Here is a 16,443-nt window from a genome sequence, read left to right as displayed (position 1 = left end):
GCCCCGTTCCGACCACCCGACACCCCCGCTCCTCAGACCCCAACCTTTATTCCGAAGTTACGGATCCAATTTCCGTTTCCCTTTACCTACATTTTCTATCACTAGAGGTTTTTCCTTGGAGCCCTGCTGCGGATATGGGTAAAACCCGGGGCGCGACCCCCCCACGTGGCCCCTCCGGATTTTAAGGCCGGGGGAAAAAGATCGGACACCGCCGAAACTGCGGTCCTTCGCGTTCCAAACCCCATCTCCCCTAGGGGTTTTTTCCGGGGGGAACTCGAACGCTTAACAGAAAAAAAAATTTTTCCCGGATCTCCGACGGGTTCCGGTATTTTGGGTTCCCCGACGAACACTTTCGGGGGCCCCGGGAATTTTGGGTTTTGTGCTTTTCCGGGGATGTTTAAAGCCAGAAATTTAAAAACTTCAAATTTTAAAAAACTTTTTTCTTAATTATTGTCAGACAATCTAACCCTTGATGAAACCCCGGGGAATAACGAATATTATCACACATAAATTACCGGGGGAAAAAATGTTTTCCCCAAAATGCCAAACGAGAATAACCTTTTTAAATTAATAATATTGATAGAAAAAAGGATTTTAATAAAGTCTCTACTTCGATATTCGTTGGAAACATAAACCGAAATAAGAAAAAGCGTGCCTAATTATAATTTAAAATTCAAGAGTTAAAAATGTAAACGAAGCGTAGTAACATTGTAGCCGTCAACGTTCGAAAGTATAAAAAGGGGTCCATAGTTGAATAAATTTATAAGTTTTAAAAAAATCCTTTGATTTTGGAAAAAAACCTAAAAAAGGTTAAGAACGTAACTTTTATAAACGTCAAAGGGTTTGTTCCGAAGCCTTCACGACACATATATAATAGTCAATGTATACTTTCACGACACATAATATTTTTGGGGCGTTTTAAAAGAGGTATAAGACATATATATATTCTCGGGCGTCTCAATGATGAATAAGCAAGGTTTCTCCGGCGTTTTTAAGACGATAAGACTAATATCTTTTTAATTGAAAATGCTAAATTTAAATATGTCACGAAATATTATTAACCCCCAAATTTTTTATACCTGAATATTTTATATAATACGTTAAAAAGAAGTATATAAATAATTAAAAATTATGCATGAAAACCGCTTACTATGAAACCGGGGTTTACTCGCAAAAAAACACCAGAAGATTCTAGAAGGTTTAGAACAATGCTGATGCAATGCTGATGAACGCTGAAACACGTGCAACCTGAAAAGGCCCCTTTTCAAGCCGTAGGAGAGTCACACCCCCCTGCAAAATCGATTACCAAGAAGAAGAAAGATAAGGGAGGCATAGCCAACAAAGGCATACAGCTATCGCTACCGGAATAGGAAAGGGGAAAATCGGGGCGCCGGCGGGGTCACCTGGAAAAAAGCGCCTTTTCTAAAAAAACCCCCCTCCGGGATTAACGTCGCAATTCTACCAAGAACAGATTTTCCCGGGTACTTTCCCGGCACTCTATCTTACCAGGGGGGCCCCCATCCCCCAAGGGAGGAGCGAGCCCCATTTCGGGGGATAAAAAACCCGGTCCGGAGGAAAAGGGAGGATTTGTCGCAGTGGTCAGTCAACAAAAATCCAGCCTAACCCCCAAAAAACTACGGGGTTGAAGACTGAGAATCCGCCTTGGACGGGGGGTACCGAGGCTTCAGCTCTTCAACTCAGGGGAAGAAACAGTGCAAGTGTACCATAGCGGGGGAAATAAGACATTGTCAACCTTGGGTTTTTAACCCCCTTTTAATTCCCTAAAGTAAAGCGCGAGGACACTCTTATAAAAATTTAATTTAATTTTAATTTTTTTAAACCCCTGAAATTTTGAATAATTTTTTTACATTACGAACTCGAATTGAATACAGACAAAGCCATTATTTCTGGTTTCCGATATTTTTCAATCACGTTTCATGGGATACGTTCTTTTTAAATCGTCGATCTATTTAATATTTTTCCAATACTATTCAATATTTTTAAAACCGATATCGCTACTTTTCAATTTTTTAAAAAAATATACATGTTTTTAAAAAAGCTTATTTTTAGTAGTAACCGTCCCCTTTACCATTAGCAATTTTAAAAAACGAAAATCTCAGTAATTTTAGAAATTTTCCCCGCAAAAGGGTAAATCGCAAAATCATTCAGGATGCACATTAGAAAGTGACTGTTTAGCCTAAAAGACCAGGACCTTGAACCCGGTAACCGGTTAACCCCACCTCTCTATTCTTTTAGTTTTAAACACTTGTTTTTTTCCAAAAATTGGAAAATTTACTTCCCCCCCCGATGCCGGATTTTGCATTGATATTTAAATTTTTTTGGACAAGTGTACTCCATTCCCTATTGCTTATTAAAACCATCCCCTGCAAAGGTAAATTTTCGTTACTACTTTTCTGAGTCACGTTCTGAAAGTGAACGTCGCTTTAAACCCTTTGGGGGGCCGGGGAATCCAGGGAACCCGACATTTTCCCCTTTTCCCGCTTACCTTTCTGTTTACAAACCTAAGAATTACTTTCCAAACCAAATGCAGTGGTTTTAAAATTTTTTAAAAATAATTAATTCAAATTTACAATTCAATTATTGATGCTTGAAGTACACTTTTAATCTTTAAAATTTAAAAAGTTATTTTTAAAAACCTCTTTTCCAAACCCTTTTATACCCATTAGATTAAAATTTCTGTCAAAAGGGAAAAATTCAAAAATATCTCGAGACCCGTTAGAAATGAAGGTTTAGCCTTTAAACCAGGACGAAACCCCCGGAATAACCGGTTTAACCTATCTCTCTTTCTTTCATGCTTTTAAACCCGCATTTCCAAAATTGCGAATTACTTTACCATCCAAAATGACAGTGATTTTGATTTCTTAAATTTGTTATTCAAAGTCTAAGATTATTTATTCAAAAGAATTACTATTAAAATTTTAAGATTTAATTTTAAAGTTGAAACATAAGTATAATTCTCAAGCGGGTTTTTTAAACTTTTTTTCAAATCCCCTTTTCCACATTTTAAATTCTCATTAATAAGGTTTTTATTATAATAATTATGAATAAGGTTAATTATTAATAGGTGGGGTTTTTCCGATAATTTTAACCTTTTTCTTTTCGCTTTCATAAGAGTAAATCCGCTCAAACTGATTTTAAAAATTTTTTAAAAATAGAAAATTATCTTCGTTTATTCAGGAATTTTTTTTAAACCCGTTAGATGGTCTCTCCTTCCGAGAAGGAATCAGACGATAAAAACGAGCAGCACCTTCAAGGTACGAAAACCAGATTAAAAGCCCTTTAAAACTAAATTCAATTTATCCAATCGAAAAAACAACCTCCCTTTGGGGGACGTTTTCCCCCAATTTAAAAAATTTCCCTTACAGACTATTTCCCCCCCAATTTCCAACAGTCTATTCGAATCAAAACTTTTTTAATGATCCAAATATCAAATTTAACCCCCCCTGATTTTTACTCCAGAGAAAAAATAACCCCTTAGCATCCCGGAAACGATCCATTTTTACAACCAATTCAAATTTTCGCAAGCCCCGTGGTACTCGCTCCGACAGGGGGAAAATTTTACCCCCAAAAAGGGGACCGAAATTTTGCCTTTATAAACATTTAACCCCAAACTAACGACTTGAACAGGAGTCAATAAAATTTAAAATTTTAAAAAAATCATCCTGAACCGAGTCAGGACCAGTGATTTTGGTCAAAAAAGGGATTTAAAAAGAAAATAAAACAATTTTTACTTGTAAAATTCTTTATTTTTTGACCCAAAAAGCAAATTCCTTTCTCCATCCGATTCTAATGATCTCAAAACTTCGGCTCCCGGGGGATACCGGTAGCAGGTTGCCCAAAAAAATTTTGAGGCAGCTTTCAAAAGTTACGAGGTGACGCAAGAAAGACGACGGGCAAAGTTTTTACCGTAAGGTGAATTCCCCGGACGTAACAAGTAGGCCCTTTTTTTTGGTGGCAGCGGTTGGGGGGGGTTGGGGGGGGCCAAAAAAAGATCGTTGGAGGTCGCGGAGATTTATCTGTGCGATGGTGTATTTCACAAGTCAATTCAAGTAAAGAAATTTAAAATACAAATTTTAAAAAAAAAATTTTTTGTTAAAACCCCAGTACACTCGAAATTCAGAAAAACCCAGAAAAACTTAGTCATTTTAACTTTATCTAAAAAGAAAAAACGAGAAGTAAAATTTAAAAGCACAAGCGGGGAAAAAAAGGAAATAAGAAGAAAATTTTCTTTCATTTAAAAGGACTTTTGAAAAATAGAAACATGGAAGAGGTTTGGAAAACCCGGTTTTTGAAAAATTTTGCTCACAAAACCCTTTGGAAAAAAATTTAAAAAAAAGAATCGCTTGTCGCGGTATAGAATAGTCGAACATTCTAACACTAGGCAGGAAATTACGAAAAATAGAAACCACAAAAAACCACCTACTCCTTCTCATCAAACCCCCCTATTCGTTAAAAGAATTTGAAAATATTCAAAAATAACAAAAACATTTTTGATTACATGCGCGGTTCGAATAAGAACGGCAATCATGGGGGGGAAAAAAGCTGGATTTGCGGAAATTTTACGACGAAGTTAAAGATAAATTGAGAAAAGGACAAATTTTTTTTAAGGAACCTTCTGATTATAATCGGTAAAAAATTGAACGACCCTAATTTTGAACAAAGCATGTCACCCCACCAAATACTAAAACTTTAGAAAGAAAAAAACTTCGAAAAAAAACATCCCTTTAAAACGGGTATATTTTCCTGTGCAGAAAAAATTATCCGACGGCACGACAAACCGTAAAAAGTTAAAAACCCCCCCATAAAAAATCCTCCGCAAAATATTTTTTAAAAGCTCCCTTATAAACCTTGAACCAGGTCAACCGGGGCCAAACTTCCCGTTTAAAAAAAACGTCGTTATGTAAGGGGCCCCCGGTATTTCTGGGAATGTGGAAAAATTGTTTTAAAAGATCACTCGAGCAAAATCAAGTCGACCCAGATTCTTTTGCTAATTCGGGAAACCCCCCCCAAACGTTCCGGAAAAAAACCCACGTCCGCGGACGAAGTGATAGGACGACCCAATCGCAAAAAGATTTCATCAAAAAAAATTTTTCCAACCCCCACCGAATCTGCAGTGTAGACAGAGAATTCAACCACAAAGACTTACCTTCTGTTTTAAATTTCCCCCCCTTTTTCAGAAGTAATTTATTTCTTTGGCTCCGGTTTAAATTTTCAAAAAAAAAAGTATTACCTCACTTAACTAAATAAAAAAGAAAAATATCCATTCGAGGGATCTCTTCTGAAAAAAATAATAACTTAGGTTCCAACCATTTTGTGGACAGACCTACTTTATTCCATTTATATCAGATTTTTGCATTCCCCAAGAGGGATCTTAGGAACGTTTTTTAAAAGGAAAAGTTTACCAAAATTTAAGGATAGAGTCTCATCCGGACTAGTCCCCTTTTTTCCCTTATGAAAAAAAAAAGCACATTTTGAGCAAAGGCTGGACTCCTTTCATTAAATTTTTCCAACCGAAATTCTAGGATACTACCTTCAAACCCTCGTGCAAGGTTTTTCTTCGGGACGCACTTTTTACCAAAAAAAAAGGAAAAAAAAATATTCCCAAAAATTTTTAATCCCCCTGAAAGGATTTTAAAATCGAATACCGTCGGTAGAAATTTTTTTTTTTAACTCGCGAACCTAAAAATATTAAGATGATGAGCCCCTTGGGGGTACGTACTCTTGAAGATAAAAAAGGGGGGGGGAAAAAAACATTTATGGGGGCCAAACCCGGGCATTCGGAATCCGAAGAAGAGAGGGGAGAAAATTATGTATTGTACGAAGACCTTAGGGCACGGCGTACTTTTCCAAACGAAGGAAAAAGGGGAGATTATACTAATCACACGGAAACCCCTTGGGCATTCGGGATTCCCAAAAAAGAAGAAAGATGGGAGACAAATTTAGAACTTTGGGAACCTGGGGATTCAATGTTTTTCAAGAAGGGGATATACGAGAGTCGGGAAACCCGGTAATGGGAGGGGGGAAAAATTTTTTTAATTCCCCCTCGATTGGCGAGAACCGGGGGTTTTGCCCAAAAGCCCCTTTATTATTTGATCGAAAAATGAGTCGAGCAACTTTTAGACTCAACTTTAAACCCCGAAAAAAATTAAAACGCCCCTTAATTTAACAAAGCATTGGGGTAGATTCCATTTCCCCAACAACCATAGGACTAAAAAAGCGCTAACATTACTCCGCTTTAAAAGAAGTCCATAATAATAAGCATCGGGGTTTCCCCTGTCCATAAAAAAGAAATTTTATAAAAAGTCCAAGATTTACTAAAAATAATTTGGGGGATATTCACATCCCTTAATTCACCTTTTGGTAGTACCGAAAAAAACCAGATTCTAAAAGGAAAAAACGGCATGGTTATAGACTATGGGGGGCCCAAAAAAAAAAAAAACCATAGGAGCGCTATCCCCTTCCTAAATTACAGATATTTTGTAAATTAGATCAGCCAAATTTTTTTAATTTTTTATTTAGTTTTCCGGTTTTTCCCCAAATTCTATGTATTAAAACGACAAAAACGTTTTTCTACCCAAAAGGGATTATCAATTTAAGCGATGCCATTCGGTTTTTAAAAAAAGCACCCGCATTTTCCAAAGACTTAGGTAAGTATTTCGGGACTACAAAAACGAATTTTTCTTTTAAATGGCGAAATTTTCGTTTCGCGCGACATTAAAAGAAACAAAATTAAATGCGAAAGATAAGCAAAATTCGCGCGCGAATTTACAATAAGCCGGAAAGTGTGAATTTCTAAGCACGAAGTGTTTTTTTGGCCATATAAAAGGCGCAAAAGGGGTCAAACCAGACCCGGGCAAAAAAAACTAATGAATTTCCAATCCAAAAACCCAAAAAATAAAAAAATTTTCGGGGTTTCCGGGTTTTTACAGAAAATCAACTAATTTTCCAAAGTGCAAAACCCGCCGGCTTCATACGACTCCATGAGTGGGGCCCCCTCGGGAGTTTGGAGTCGTAAGGGGGTTATTAATGGGGGCCCGATTGCGGGGGTCAGCGGGGGAAAAGGGGGGGCCCCTCATGATTGGCCGTGGCGGGGAACAGGGGGATCCGTTGTCGCCCCTTTTCAACTGGTCGAGATAGGCACTGGGGAATTTTTCGGGGGGTTTTGGTATGGGTTTTTGGGGGCCGGTTACAATGCCGGGGGGCTACGAGACGACATTTGGGTCCTGGTCTCTACCGGTGGTTGCGGAGAACTTGACACGGCTTCATGACCCCTTTTGGGGGAAAAAAGGGGTCGAGATAAAAGCGGAGAAAAGAGGGGGTGTGCCCCTGGTGGCGTCCGGCAGAGACAAAAAAAGGGAAGGGGACACCAACCCTTTTTCCCGGGGGGGGGGAGCGATATACCCCAAAGATCCCGGTCGATTTGGAGTATTGGGCTGCGTACACAGGTGAGGGGAATCGCAAGCGATCCCCCCTTTTTCGGGCCCGAAAAAATCACGAGGGCCCCCTTTAACCGCAAAGCGGCTGAGGGGTTGGTGATGTCTTCTTCCCGGTATATCACGATGGCAGTGGGTACGGTCTCGGCCAAAACCCCAAGGGTAAGAATATATCGTAGCACCGCGGTGCGACGAGACTGCGTTTTCCCCTGATGTTCCGGGAACCTGATGCGCCGATACGAGTGGGGGGTTGGGAAATGCCCTTTGAAATTGACCCAAAATTTAAAAAAAAACCGACTGCAGCGGGTGTCGGAGTACTTACCGCAGCTGCCGCGGGGCCGGGGAAACCCCGTTGTGGCTGGGGCTTCGGGTTTTAAAAAACCAGTGCGAGGCGGGGTCACGAGTGACTACGACCGCGAGTCAGACAACGGGGGCCTGTTGCGCGAGTCGTGCGATGGAGTGGACTCAGAGAGGTTGCGGCCTCCAACCTGAGCTCCTACTGGGTATCGGCTGGCGCCGATGCCATCCCAGGTGCCGACTACGTGCACTATCACCACATACGAGCTAACTGCATACCGTCTAGAGCGAGATGCTTCCGAGGTCGTGATGGGCGCGATAATCGCTGTCGTGCCGGTTGTCCCGAAACCGAGACGCCGGCTCACTGCGTGCAACGCTGCTTCAGAACGCACGGAGGGAAAATCCTGCGGCATGACGACCTATGCCGTCAAGTTGGTGGCTATTTACAGCAGAAGGGATGGCGCGTCGATGCGGAACAAGCGTATTCGACGTCTGCCGGCCGGAGGCGGCCCGACCTGACCATCGCTAAGGGTGGTGAGGCAGTGGTCGTAGACGCGCAGGTAGTGTCTAGCAAAACCGCGTTGGAGATGTCCCACGAGCGTAAGGTGGAAAAGTACCGGTCATGTAATGATCTGGCAGCCGCTGTGGCGGAGCGCACAGGAGTACCACGAAATAATGTTCGTTTTACCGCCATTACTATTTCGTGGCAAGGTGTCTGGAGCTCGCGAAGCGAGTCTGAGTTGCGGGGGCTGGGTTTAACGTCCGCCCAGCTCCGAACGTTGACGACTCGGGTCTTGTGGGGCTCATGGCTGGAAACGTTTTAACGCAATGACATCGCGTTATAACGAGAGAAGACGGAACGTGGCCTCATCTAGTGGTGCATGATGGATGGCGCGTAGAGTTGGGGGCCTCCGCATCATTCGCGCGAGTTTGAATGGTTGCGTGAATGGTCGAGGTGAAATACGAGCTGCCTTTAGCTAGCTCCGACCTTCACGATCCAGGGTGTTGACTGCGAACACCAACAGTAAACAGCTCTGCCATATCGCTGTCGGTGGCGACTTGGCGACTGTGATTTTGTAGCAGTCGTCGCGCACCGTAGGCGAAACAGCCAAATGCCTCGTCATCTAATTAGTGACGCGCCATCGCCACCCTCCCCTGACCCCTTTCCAGGCCCTTCTCGTCGGCCGCCCGCTGGGCCACGACGCCGCCCAACACCCGCTGCCCCTGTCCCTGCTTCCCGCAAGCCCCGCAATTCCCATGCCCACACTGTGATCGTGCGTTCACCACGAAGACCGGACTCGGCCTCCATCGCCGACGTGCACACGAGGCCATCGTCAACGAGGAGGTTAACGTCGAAGGGTTAACCGCCAATGGAGCGACGAAGAGAAGCGCATGATGGCGAGGGAGAAGGCGCTTGCCGCGAATCGAGGCGTTAGGTTTATGAATCAACATCTGTTAACCGTCGTCCCGAATCGCACCCTTGATGCCATCAAGGGGATGCGTAAGAACGGCGGTTACCAGCGCCTCGTCGCGACGGCACTGGAGGATCTGGCAGCCGCATCATCGAGCGAGAGCTCGTTTCTCTCGGCCGGTGGCTCCAGTCCTCCCGTCTCCTCTCGACCCATCGCCATCTCTCCCCACGGGTCGCCTGGCTCGCCTCCGCTTTCTCCATCTTCTCCCGGCTGGGGTGATGCGTACGGCAGTTTTGCCGGTGCTATACGCGCGCTCATCCCGGTTGTGGAGGCCATCCAGGGATGGAAGTCCCATATCCTGATCCAGATCGGATCAGGAATTCTGGATGGCCAGCGGAGGACCTGGGCCCGTGGGTATTGAGTGTGTTCCCTCCGACGCTTCCTCGTGTGCGACCGCCCGTACGAAACCGTGTCGTCAATCCGCTCCTTTCGCACCGCGTCCGCTTCTTCCACCGAAAGCGGAGCTTAGTGGCACATTGGTCTCCAATCTCCGTGAGGAGGCGGCAGCCATCAACCTGCCCCTCAAGCTCGGCCCCCGGATTAGGACGCATCGGCGTACGAATAGAAAAGCGCGCCGCCGAGCGGAGTATGCGCGCGTCCAGCGCCTCTTCCGTTCGAGCATGTCGCGCGCGGCCAAGGAGATTTTGGATGGTGCCACTGAGGCGGACGTGGTTCTCGGTGTGCGGCAGATGGCCGCGCACTGGGGCCCGTTCGTAGCGCAGGAGTCCGCTCCTGTTCGCACCGGCTCCGCGTCTTCCACCGAAAGCGGAGCTTAGTGGCACCTGGTCTCCAATCTCCTGTGAGGAGGCGGCAGCCATCAACCTGCCCCTCAACTCGGCCCCCGGATTAGACGGCATCGGCGTACGGATATGGAGAGCGGTACCAGCTTCCATCAAAGCTCTCCTCTTCAACATCGTGCTGCAATACGGAGGTTTCCCAGCATCGATGCTGGTGAGTCGGACGGTTTTCATCCCGAAGAGGGGGGAGTGCTCCCTGCCGGGGGATTTCCGTGTAATAGCGAACCTTCCGCTCGTGGGCGTCCGATAAGGGAGTCGCTCCGCTGACGACCTGTGCGTCCACCACAACGGCCTTGGGGCCACGCAGGCAAAGCAAGTCAGGCTTGCGTTTGCCCTCGGTCGTGACGTACGACGGTTCTTCTCGTACGGTCCAGCCCACGTTCCTCAGTCCTGACGCTAGGACTCTGCACACTGCGTTGTGCCTGAGGACGCGGCCACCATGGGTGCGGAAACACCCCTGGATGACGTGCGCGGCTGTCTCTGTTGAATTACAGCCTGCACGACATCCGGTGGCGTACTGCTCCCGCCTCACCCCCCTAGACGTACGTATACGCGTCGGGAGGGTATTGGCGAGAACATGCACGTACTGGACATAATCACGACCGGGAATGGCGTGGCTACCGTGATCCACCCACCAGGAGGGACAGGTGGACCCCGGACACTCCCGCAATTTGTATCCGTCGACTGACTGATGCAGTCGACGGGGACCACAACACGTCCCCGCCGGTGTTTGGAGGCCAAAGCACACCCCATGCGGGTCAGGCCCGCTGGGACCTATTCTCCCCCGGCGCTCTCGCCAGGTGTAGTGGGCGATTGCCCCAACCTGCGGGGCTGTCGAGGATTCCAGGGCTGCGCAGACGTACTAAGCAGCAAACCTGGAACCGTGGTGGCAAGAAGCGGGAATGCCGAGACCGCCACTCGAAACTGGTGAGTGGACAAAAGCTCGTCGGAACATCGTGCGGAAACGGACGACAGCCCTCTGCGAAAGCTGCCGGCTTGTCGCTGGGGTTGTTACGTCGAAGAGCTCATCCAATTTTCCAAGTGTGGCCCTTACCCAGGACCAGCGAGTGGTAGAGGCGAAGGAAGAACGAAAAGCAGCGGACGATCTTTAGCCGTTGACTGCGGCTTCAGAGGTGCTATTGCTCAGCCGGCTCAGCTATATGGATAGAATCCCGATCGACTTTTCTTTGTCCTGCCGGCCGGAATCGACCCCGAGGTACGCGCATATCGGCCAATTCGTATCCACTGCGGGAGGATGTTTCAATCCCCTCAGGCGGAATTCCCGGGGCCTTCATTGATTTTAATTTTCTTTTTCCCGGCCAGACGAAACGAGAGAAAGAACAGAGCACTTCTTGGGCTTGAAAAAAAGCACCCGTCCTCCCCGCTGTGTCTCCCCACCCGGATGCTGGTCGGGGAAACCCCACTTGGGTGGCAGCAAGAAGAGCACATCGTCCAGCATAAGTCTAGGCTGTTTATCGATGTTCCTCCCTCCCATTTGGTAACGCGACGTCGGCAAGTATGGATCTTATGACCATCTACCACCAGTCAAAACAGTCACTGGTGATAAAGGATCCCCCCTTCCTGACGCTTCTTGGCAATACCAGAGAGCTCGACCTGTCACCGCGCACTTCAAATATCGTGCCGCTGAGCGCTCATAACTATGCCGATTATGTCTATTAGGCCGTGAGGCACGCCCAGGCCATCCAAGGGCGTTGGTGATGCACCATGCTGACGCTTGTCGAAGGTCTTCGCGAAGTCTCAGCGAGGCAAACGTGCATCTCTCAACGACGGGACCTGGTCGTCCCATGAAAGAAAGGGCGCCATGAACGGCAACATTGTCCGCCGCCCCGTCATCAAAATAACCGCTTGCCTTAGATCGACTAGCTTGGACTTCGCGAAGCCTTTGGGCAAAAGATCATTATGTGTGCTCACGACCACTGAGGTGATGGAAGATCGAACGGAAATCCCCCGGCAGGGAGCACTCCCCCTCCTCTTCGGGATGAAAACCGTCCGACTCACACCAGCATCAATGCTGGGAAACCTCCTATTGCAGCACACGATGTTCAAGAGGAGAGCTTTGATGGAAGCTGGTAAACCCCGGTAGGATCTCTTCCTTACTCCTTTTCACTTTCACTGCTAGACCTCTATTCCTGTCTAAAATCCAGGGTGGCTTTCGCCCCTATACCCAGTTCCGACGATCGATTTGCACGTCAGAATCGCTACGGACCTCCATCAGGGTTTCCCCTGACTTCGTCCTGACCAGGCATAGTTCACCATCTTTCGGGTCCCAACGTGTACGCTCTGGGTGCGCCTCTTCTCGCGATGAGAACGAGACGCCCCGGGAGTGCGAGGCCGCATCGCGACGCGGCCCATCCTCCCTAGGTCGACGGCCAGGGCCGACCTTCACTTTCATTACGCCTTTAGGTCTCGCGACAAGTCCCAATGACTCGCGTACATGTTAGACTCCTTGGTCCGTGTTTCAAGACGGGTCCTAAGAGTACCCAAAGCAGTAGCGTCGCCGACCGGTATCGGTCTCCCGCGAGACCGCGGGAGACGTTCGCAGGCCTGTCGAAGGTGTACCGTACTGTAACCAACAGCGGGCCAGGACCGGGGACGGCGCGAAGTCCGTAACCTCCGAGTACCGTGGCGCGCGCTTGCGACGGTCTCGACGCACCGTGAATAGTGCGGCCTGATACCTTGCGCGTACCGCCGAGCAGCCGGCCGGGCGACCGAGGGTTTGTCGCGTGCCGTTTTACCGGCGACGCGACAGACACCGCACCCGGGCCGTAGACCGACACCCAGCGGGTCGCGACGTTCTACTTGGGGAGAAGTGCACGACGACGAGCGCCGGACATCGGCGCACGGTAGCGTGCCCGCGCGCGAGCCGCAAGGACTCCGCGGGACATCGCCGACCGACGCGAAGCCAGCGCCGCTGACGATGAATCTCCCCGTTCGATCTTTTGGGTTTCTTAGGTTTACCCCTGAACGGTTTCACGTACTCTTGAACTCTCTCTTCAAAGTTCTTTTCAACTTTCCCTCACGGTACTTGTTCGCTATCGGTCTCGTGGTCGTATTTAGCCTTAGATGGAGTTTACCACCCACTTAGAGCTGCACTCTCAAGCAACCCGACTCTAAGGAGAGATCCTCCCGAGGCGCGCACCGGTCGCTACGGGCCTGGCACCCTCTACGGGTAAGTGGCCCCATTCAAGATGGACTTGGACGCGACGCGGCACCTCGGGATAAGCGGATCCTCCCAAACACCACATTTCCCTGCGGCGGAACCGCGGGATTCGGTGCTGGGCTCTTTCCTGTTCGCTCGCCGCTACTAAGGAAATCCTGGTTAGTTTCTTTTCCTCCGCTTAATAATATGCTTAAATTCAGCGGGTAATCTCGCCTGCTCTGAGGTCGTCGCATAGTGAGTTTTCGTAGCCGTTTGCCTCCTCCGCGTCGCTCATCGTCGTCTCTCCTCTATAATATATATTATAAGAGGGAGAGAGAGAGAGCGTCGAACGAGAGAGCAGCAGCGGCAGCACACGAAATACGCGAGAAGGCAAATCGCCGGGGCGCTAACCGCACACACACTCGTTGGTGGTAATGGAGACGATATATCGCGGGGTTCGAGATTCTCGGCTCTCCCTTCTCTTTTATATACGAAATTCGGGCGGAATCGATTCGACGAGTACACGACGCGGCGCGCCGGTCCCCTTTTTTCGCTTTACGAAAATTTCGTGGACTCGGACACGCGGTCGGCTCGCGATTCAAAACCCTTCTCCGTAAAGAGGTAAAGGATTACGAATGCTCTCTCCGCCGGACGACGACGCGCCGTATATTTCTCCGTAATACCGTTATGTGTGCGGGCAAGGGCGCCTCGGCATAAGACGCGCGAGCGCTATCGCACCGAGAGACGCGGCACAGAGTGCGAGAGCAGTCCGGTCAGTCTGTGTGATGTACGGAGAGGAGAGACGGTGAGACAAGCGCTACCTACTTTCGGGAGACAACGACGCACGCGCCGCTCTAGGGAAAGCGGTGCCATTCACCGTCCTGACCCTTTTTTTGGCCGTTTGTTGCTCCCTTCGCGCGCGCTCTTACTCTCATCCCATTTCTCCTCGGCTCTCGCGTACACACACGACTTGGATACACAAACACGCTCCCCCTCTTAATTCGCGCAGCATTCTCTGGGCGCGCGTTCGCCAACGTTTTACACGCTTGTGCGCTTCTCCTCCTCATTATTATTATTATTTCGGTGTGTCATTTCAGACGACGCCAGGATTTGCACCGCGACCGGTCGGCGCGGCACAGACACCTCGGGCGAACGTCCAACGATCGCTCGTACGCCCATTGTAAGCGTTGCACAGGGCACAGGCGACGCGCGCGCCATTCTCTGGTCGCCCGCGTCGTGGCCGTGCGCGCTTTTCGGGCGCAAGCAGTTTAGGGGTACTAAAACGACCCTCAGCCAGGCGTGGTCCGGGAATTGTATCCGTGGACCGCAATGTGCGTTCGAAATGTCGATGTTCATGTGTCCTGCAGTTCACAAGTTGACGCGCAATTAGCTGCGTTCTTCATCGACCCACGAGCCAAGTGATCCACCGTTCAGGGTAATCGTTCGAAATTTTTGCGTTCGCGAAGAAACGCGCTTCTCGTTCAACCATCGTGGTCTCTTCTCTCGGACGAGAGAGAGAGAGAGAGAATAATCGTGGTGGCTCTTCGATCAGCCTGTCCGCGCGCGTCCGAGGACGCGCGCGGACCGCCGCCTCCCGCCAGGGAAGGCTACGGCACAAAGATAGAGTTGTGTGTTTCTCGTTCGGAGCGTCTCTCCCGCAACGGGAGAGCCGGGGCGGAAGCTCTTTGAAGAAACCGTCGGACCGACACAGTTGACAGATTGGTCGAAATATCATCGATCCCTTCTCTGTGTTATATATATATATTATAATAATATATGGGGGTCCTCTCGCTCGGCACTCGCGGTCGCACACCGTGTGTTCTCGGCACGCTGACCGCTGCCCCGCGACAACGGGGAGGGCGCGCGTCGACGAACGTCGTGGGTGCTGCACACACGCGTGCGCGGGCATAGGTTACCACCGGTTCGCGCTCAACGCCGAATCGACGCTCTGTGTGTGTGTGTGGCCGGAGAATGGCACACACACGAGCGTGATCGCGAAGCGTCTCGCTCCGAATCGTCGTCGAACACCGCCGGGCGCGCTGCTCTGCTTGCCGACTACTTTCGGTCAGAGAGGCGCGACGGCGTCCGTCGTTATATCAAAACACAACAACAAATTCCGTCAAATCCGTTATTTTCTTTTTCTCTGAGAGCGCCTTTTCAGCGCGTCCATTCAGTCGCCGACTGCTGCGAGCGCGCGTCTCTCCCAAAAGAGAGGACTCTCGACGCAGAGCAGGACCTCCGGAACGTTAATGATCCTTCCGCAGGTTCACCTACGGAAACCTTGTTACGACTTTTACTTCCTCTAAATGATCAAGTTTGGTCATCTTCCCGGCAACATCGGCAATGCCGAGACATTGCCGCGCACCAGTCCGAAGACCTCACTAAATCATTCAATCGGTAGTAGCGACGGGCGGTGTGTACAAAGGGCAGGGACGTAATCAACGCGAGCTTATGACTCGCGCTTACTGGGAATTCCTCGTTCATGGGGAACAATTGCAAGCCCCAATCCCTAGCACGAAGGAGGTTCAGCGGGTTACCCGGGCCTTTCGGCCAGGGAACACACGCTGATTCCTTCAGTGTAGCGCGCGTGCGGCCCAGAAAATCTAAGGGCATCACAGACCTGTTATTGCTCAATCTCGTGCGGCTAGAAGCCGCCTGTCCCTCTAAGAAGATTTGTTTGTACGTTGGTAGTAAAAACCCGCCAGCCGAAGCCGGGGGCCTTCGCAATACCATAAGGTACGCTTATTTAGCAGGCTAGAGTCTCGTTCGTTATCGGAATTAACCAGACAAATCGCTCCACCAACTAAGAACGGCCATGCACCACCACCCACCGAATCAAGAAAGAGCTATCAATCTGTCAATCCTTCCGGTGTCTGGGCCTGGTGAGGTTTCCCGTGTTGAGTCAAATTAAGCCGCAGGCTCCACTCCTGGTGGTGCCCTTCCGTCAATTCCTTTAAGTTTCAGCTTTGCAACCATACTTCCCCCGGAACCCAAAAGCTTTGGTTTCCCGGAAGCTGCCCGCCGAGTCATCGGAGGAACTTCGGCGGATCGCTAGCTGGCATCGTTTATGGTTAGAACTAGGGCGGTATCTGATCGCCTTCGAACCTCTAACTTTCGTTCTTGATTAATGAAAACATTTTTGGCAAATGCTTTCGCTTCTGTCCGTCTTGCGACGATCCAAGAATTTCACCTCTAACGTCGCAATACGAATGCCCCCATCTGTCCCTATTAATCATTACCTCGGGGTTCCGAAAACCAACAAA

General features: G+C 48.7%; 1 non-coding gene and 1 pseudogene across 1 annotated transcript; both read right to left on the bottom strand.

The window, feature by feature from the left end:
* Positions 1-14,463: 14,463 nt before the first annotated feature.
* On the bottom strand, positions 14,464-14,618 carry LOC146725113 (5.8S ribosomal RNA). The gene has a single exon (XR_014925074.1). It is a non-coding gene; the product is annotated as a 5.8S ribosomal RNA (ribosomal RNA).
* An 817-nt stretch (positions 14,619-15,435) lies between these two features.
* On the bottom strand, positions 15,436-16,164 carry LOC146725112 (small subunit ribosomal RNA; annotated as a pseudogene; the record flags this gene model as incomplete).
* Positions 16,165-16,443: the final 279 nt, after the last annotated feature.

This window comes from Nylanderia fulva, unplaced genomic scaffold (genome assembly GCF_048542155.1).
Source record: "Nylanderia fulva isolate GAGA-0341 unplaced genomic scaffold, ASM4854215v1 Scaffold1035, whole genome shotgun sequence".
Classification (NCBI taxonomy): domain Eukaryota; kingdom Metazoa; phylum Arthropoda; class Insecta; order Hymenoptera; family Formicidae; genus Nylanderia; species Nylanderia fulva.
This window is presented reverse-complemented; position numbering and strand designations above follow the sequence as displayed.